Raw genomic sequence first — 6,195 nt, 5'->3', positions numbered from 1 at the left:
CCAAACCTGCCAGAGCCTAAATCAATGCAAACATTCATGGTCTGTTTTCCTAAGAGTTGCGATTAACTGCTGGTCTTCTTGCTCAGAAAGGGCTGGCAAATCTTTTTCCTGGGGATTTCCAGAATACTAAGGCCAGATGCCATTGCTCACATATATGAAATAGCCTAGTACAAGTAACCCAAGGCTTTCCTAGAGGTCATTACTCCCACAGAGCACTAGCACCAAACGGTGTTAAAAGGTGTGCAGCAAAAGTAAAAGTGAAGTGTTCCTTGGTTGGGTACGTTTGGAAAATGATGAGTTAAATATAGTGAAGCAGGTTTCTTGATTACAAGACATCTCAGGGCTTTTCATAGGTTTAGGATCACTGGGAACATGTCTTTGTTTTGATTTATCTCCCATCCTCAAGCACCTTCGATGGCCAAAGACATTCTAACTTAGGAATGACAGAAAGGAAAATCTGAAAACCTAACAATAAATATTTAATGAGCTCTGGGATAAAAATGCTAGTCTGGGAGCCCCCCAAAGTTTATAAAGGGTCCAGGGAAAGATGAATGTGGTAACTACATAGGTCACTTTTAACTAGTTTACTGGTTTCAGTCCCAGGTGCTCCCAAAAGAGTGCCCAGCATAGCCTGCACTACGGATAAAGGACTCTCACGTAAACTTCTCTTTTAAAGAACTATTACAAGGACTGCTTGCTTCAGCTGCACATATTCCAAAATTGGAATGATACAGAGAAGATTAGCATGGCACTTTGCAAGGATGATGGACAAATTTGTGAAGCGTTCCATATTTTTGCCATGTTCATTATGCTTCAATAAATCTGAAATTTAAAAAAGGGAAAACAGGAAAGACTTTCTTCCAACATAAAAAAGAGCAATTGCAATGATTGTGCATTACATATGTTTCTCTTTCAGAATTATCTATGTAAGGTAATGTTCTCCTTTTTGCAAACAGTATGAACCATAAATTAATATGACCTTAATCTCTGACGTCTAAATAACTTCGAAGCCAGAAACAAGGTAAAAGCTGTTCATCAGGTGTACACCACATTGGAATTCCTATACTAAGGAAATATTCCCAGTATGGAATTTCAAGGGTGCACAAGGACAACTTGTGTATCTACTGAGATGTTTTTATAAAATGAGCAACTTGGCATGAGACACATCTAAGTCCCATGCAATTTTTCAAAATGTATTTATGGAACTCACCAGTTGAATACTTGGGAAAATGCCCCCTTTGGAAGAAATGGGTGACATTGAGTATAACTGTTACATCCTAAGATTTATAAATTTATTTTTCATATTTGTTCACATTTTCATTACAGAAGTATCAAAGTTCCCAGGGTACCTAAACACCATATTACATTAATTGCAATAATATGTTACGTTTTATTTTATATATCACAGTTCAAAGGAAATATGTACATTGATTTTCTTTTTTGACATCTTTATTGGAGCATAATTGCTTTAAAATGTTGTGTTATTTTCTGCTTTATAACAAAGTGAATCAGTTATACACATACATATGTTCCCATATCTCTTCCCTCTTGCGTCTGCCTCCCTCCCACCCTCCCTATCCCACCCCTCTAGGTGGTCACAAAGCACCGAGCTGATCTCCCTGTGCTATGCGGCTGCTTCCCACTAGCTATGTATTTTATGTTTGGTAGTGTATATATGTCCATGCCACTCTCTCACTTCGTCACAGCTTACCCTTCCCCCCTCCATATACTCAAGTCCATTCTCTAGTAGGTCTCTGTCTTTATTCCTGTCTTACCCCTAGGTTCTTCATGACCTTTTTTCTTTTCCTTAGATTCCATATATATGTGTTAGCATACGGTATTTGTTTTTCTCTTTCTGACTTACTTCACTCTGTATGACAGACTCTAGGTCCATCCACCTCACTACAGATAACTCAATTTTGTTTCTTTTTATGGCTGAGTAATACTCCATTGTATATATGTGCCACATCTTCTTTATCCATTCATCTGTTGATGGACACTTAGGTTGCCTCCATGTCCTGGCTATTGTAAATAGAGCTGCAATGAACATTTTGGTACATGACCCTTTTTGAATTATGGTTTTCTCAGGGTATATGCCCAGTAGTGGGATTGCTGGGTCATGTGGTAGTTCTTTTTGTAGTTTTTTTAAGGAACCTCCATACTGTTCTCCATAGTGGCTGTATCAATTTACATTCCCACCAACAGTGCAAGAGGGTTCCCTTTTCTCAACACCCTCTCCAGCAATTTACTGTTTGTAGATTTTTTGATGATGGCCATTCTGACTGGTGTGAGATGATATCTCATTGTAGTTTTGATTTGCAATTCTCTAATGATTAATGATACTGAGCATTCTTTCATGTGTTTCTTGGCAATCTGTATATCTTCTTTGGAGAAATGTCTATTTAGGTCTTCTGCCCATTTTTGGATGGGGTTGTTTGTTTTTTTGTTATTGAGCTGCTTGTAAATTTTGGAGATTAATCCTTTGTCAGTTGCTTCATTTGGAAATATTTTCTGCCATTCTGAGGGTTGTCTTTTGGTCTTGTTTATGGTTTCCTTTGCTGTGCAAAAGCTTTGAAGTTTCATTAGGTCCCATTTGTTTATTTTTGTTTTTATTTCCATTTCTCTAGGAGGTGGGTCATAAAGGATCTTGCTGTGATTTATGTCATAGAGTGTTCTGCCTATGTTTTCCTCTAAGAGTTTGATAGCGTCTGGCATTACATTTAGGTCTTTAATGCATTTTGAGTTTATTTTTGTGTATGTTGTTAGGGAGTGTTCTAATTTCATAGTTTTACATGTACCTGTCCAGTTTTCTCAGCACCACTTATTGAAGAGGCTGTCTTTTCTCCACTGTATATTCTTGCCTCCTTTATCAAAGATATGGTGACCATATGTGCACGGGTTTATCTCTGGGCTTTCTATCCTGTTCCATTGATCTATCTTTCTGTTTTTGTGCCAGTACCATACTGTCTTGATTACTGTAGCTTTGTAGTATAGTCTGAAGTCAGGTCCAACAACACATCATTAAAAGGATCATACAGCATGATCAAGTGGGGTTTATTCCAGGAATGCAAGGATTCTTCAATATATGCAAATCAATCAACGTGATACATTATATTAACAAATTGAAGGAGAAAAACTATATGATCATCTCAATAGATGCAGAGAAAGCTTTTGACAAAATTCAAAACCCATTTATGATAAAAACCCTGCAGAACGTAGGCATAGAGGGAACTTTCCTCGACATAATAAAGGCCATATATGACAAACCCACAGCCAACATCGTCCTCAATGGTGAAAAACTGAAACCATTCCCACTACGGTCAGGAACAAGACAAGGTTGCCCACTCTCACCATAGTGAGAGTGGGCAACTATTATTCACTATTATTCAACATAGTTTTGGAAGTTTTAGCCACGGCAGTCAGAGAAGAAAAAGAAATAAAAGGAATCCAAATCGGAAAATTAGAAGTAAAGCTGTCACTGTTTGCAGATGACATGATACTATACATAGAGAATCCTAAAGATGCTAATAGAAAACTACTAGAGCTAATCAATGAATTTGGTAAAGGAGCAGGATACAAAATTAATGCACAGAAATCTCTGGCACTCCTATACACTAGTGATGAAAAATCTGAAAGTGAAATCAAGAAAACACTCCCATTTACCACTGCAACAAAAAGAATAAAATATCTAGGAATAAACCTACCTAAGGAGACAAATGACCTGTATGCAGAAAATTATAAGACACTGAAGAAAAAAATTAAAGACGATACAAATAGGTGGAGAGATATACCATGTTCTTGGATGGGAAGAATCAACATTGTGAAAATGACTCTACTACCCAAAGCAATCTACAGATTCAATGCAATCCCTATCAAACTACCACTGGCATTTTTCACAGAAGTAGAACAAAAAATTTCACAATTTGTATGGAAACACAAAAGATCCCGAATAGCCAAAGCAGTCTTGAAAATGAAAAGTGGAGCTGGCAGAATCAGGCTCCCTGACTTCAGGTTGATTTTTCATTTATGAGAATATATCATCATATACACACCTATATAAATATAATATTAGATGCAAAAAATTTGCATTCAAGTTCAGTTCTCTTTTCATTTGTTCTACAATTGAGTTTACATGCATGTATACACACACACACACACACACACACACACACACACACACCATTGATCTAAAATCTCCAATTTACCAAAACCAAGACATCTTTTCTTTCCTGCATTTGATTTTATAATTCTCTAAGGGAAATGGGTAGAGTGCTACCTTTAGAGTGTCTAAGTAGAATAAGATATGGTTTGCATTTTAAATCTGTAGCTGGTAAAAATCAATGACATCTCTAAACAGATATTTTTATTATTTGTTTACACAAATAATATTTGCTACACAATTTCACATGTATTCAATTCACCAGTGTTAAGAGTTGATTGTGACTAGTTGAATGATGTTACATCTTGACCTGTGCTTTAACTGAGCACATCTTGATTGTATGAATTATTGAATTATTGACTAATTCAGGTGTTATTATTTTAAAATGCAGTTCATTACTTAGATTTACCCCCAATCACTTACAACTTGACAGTTTCAAAACACAGAGGACTCTTACTTCCATTAGATTACAAACACACAGTACAATATAAAAAGTAAGTATAAAGCAAAAATCTAAAAGGTGAAAAGCATTTTCTTACCCAAGAACAAGAATTGAAGAAACTGGTGAGTGCTGTCTTTGGACACTGGATAGACTATTCAGTTCACCTTTGAAGAAAGAGATGTTTCTAGATCAAAAATAGCCTTTCTAGCCACACAAGGGAAGTCAACAATCATGTAACTGTACATTTCAAATAAAGATAAGAGAACCTGTTTTCAACTACCAAGACTTCCCAGGTTAGAACTGACTTTGGCACACAGTGCTATGATTCTCATAGCAATGCTATGGGCTGGAGAAACTGGGATTGCTCCTCACCCAAGAATGCTCTTAAACTGCCGCCAGCTTCTCCATGAAGTCAAATTTCTTTAGTCTCTCCCTAATTTCAGCTCCCCATCAATCACAATGGCAGCCTACTTGACCGAAGGCACTAAGCTTTCTCATGCTAACTTGTCCAGTCACCTTGATACAAGCCTAGAGATGATGTTAAGATCTGCCACTATACAAACTCTCTTTTATGTGTAATTAGAAAAAAGTTTACTTGAATCCTTTATGTGGTTTTAGATATGAAAGTGATGTTGATGTTCACAAATTTCTTCCACCAAGTGTTATGGATTTTCTTCGCATTAAACAGGGAGTGTCTCCACCTTCTCTGAGAAACACATAATCCTTGTACTATCTGGATGGTACTAATGCTGAAGCCAAATAGCATGGTCTCCAAATAAAAATCTGTTTCTGATGTTTGCCAAACATACTCCAGAGCATCTATGAGGCCTGAAGGGATCTGGGGATCTGGATATATGAATGTGTCCAAAAAGATACCATTTTTCTCAAGATTTTCCAGAATCATGCACATGCTCTCCCCAGATTCCTCCTCCCTCAGCCCTCTAGAGCTCAGTGTCTACATCTCTTTCAGGGCACTTGCTACTTTCTAGGATGCCTGATCACTGTTCGAGCCTTTGTCACTGGAGTGTGAGCACAAGGCCAGAATCTGGTCTCGTGACTGCTTGTCCCCAGCACCTGGCACAGAGTGGCAGCTCAAGAAGCATCCACTGAAGGGAACTGGGGCCGCTTCTCAACATGTGACCCCAGTTCACATTGGCCAAAGGGCATCTGCAAGAAGCCGACTGGGTGCCTGTGGTGGCATTCACACCCAATGCTTACTCCACTGGCGACTGGCATCCAGAACTATTGGCTTGGCACAGCTGTGACCTAGAGGAAGAGCCTCTGACAAAATTTGTCATTTGAAACCCCTGTGAAGCAAGCAAGAGTAGTAATGTGGATCCTGGAGCCCACCTAGTTAGGTAGGTTTGGGTTTGGCTTCGTTTACTAGGCTGATTCTATCTCACCTCATTGCAGGTAAGATCACGTTACTAAAGGGAGAACACAAGGGGTTCCATATGTTTGTTGAATATGCGAATGTGCATATCATATCATGGTTACACGTGTTCTCTTTGCAGCTTTTAAACATCCCTCATAGTCAAACTGTCTCAGCTTGTCACCCAAGGCCTTCTACAATATGACCCAATTCACCTCTTCA

The 6,195-nt window shown here is 38.2% G+C and overlaps 1 non-coding gene across 1 annotated transcript; it reads left to right on the top strand.

Annotated features, from left to right (window-relative positions):
- Window positions 1-694: 694 nt before the first annotated feature.
- LOC136143126 (U6 spliceosomal RNA) lies at window positions 695-796 on the top strand. The gene has a single exon (XR_010657835.1). It is a non-coding gene; the product is annotated as a U6 spliceosomal RNA (small nuclear RNA).
- The last annotated feature ends 5,399 nt before the right edge of the window (window positions 797-6,195 follow it).

This window comes from Phocoena phocoena, chromosome X (assembly GCF_963924675.1).
Source record: "Phocoena phocoena chromosome X, mPhoPho1.1, whole genome shotgun sequence".
In the NCBI taxonomy this organism is placed as follows: Eukaryota; Metazoa; Chordata; class Mammalia; order Artiodactyla; family Phocoenidae; genus Phocoena; species Phocoena phocoena.
Note: the sequence above shows the minus strand (reverse complement) of the source record. Positions and strands in the feature narration are given on the sequence as shown.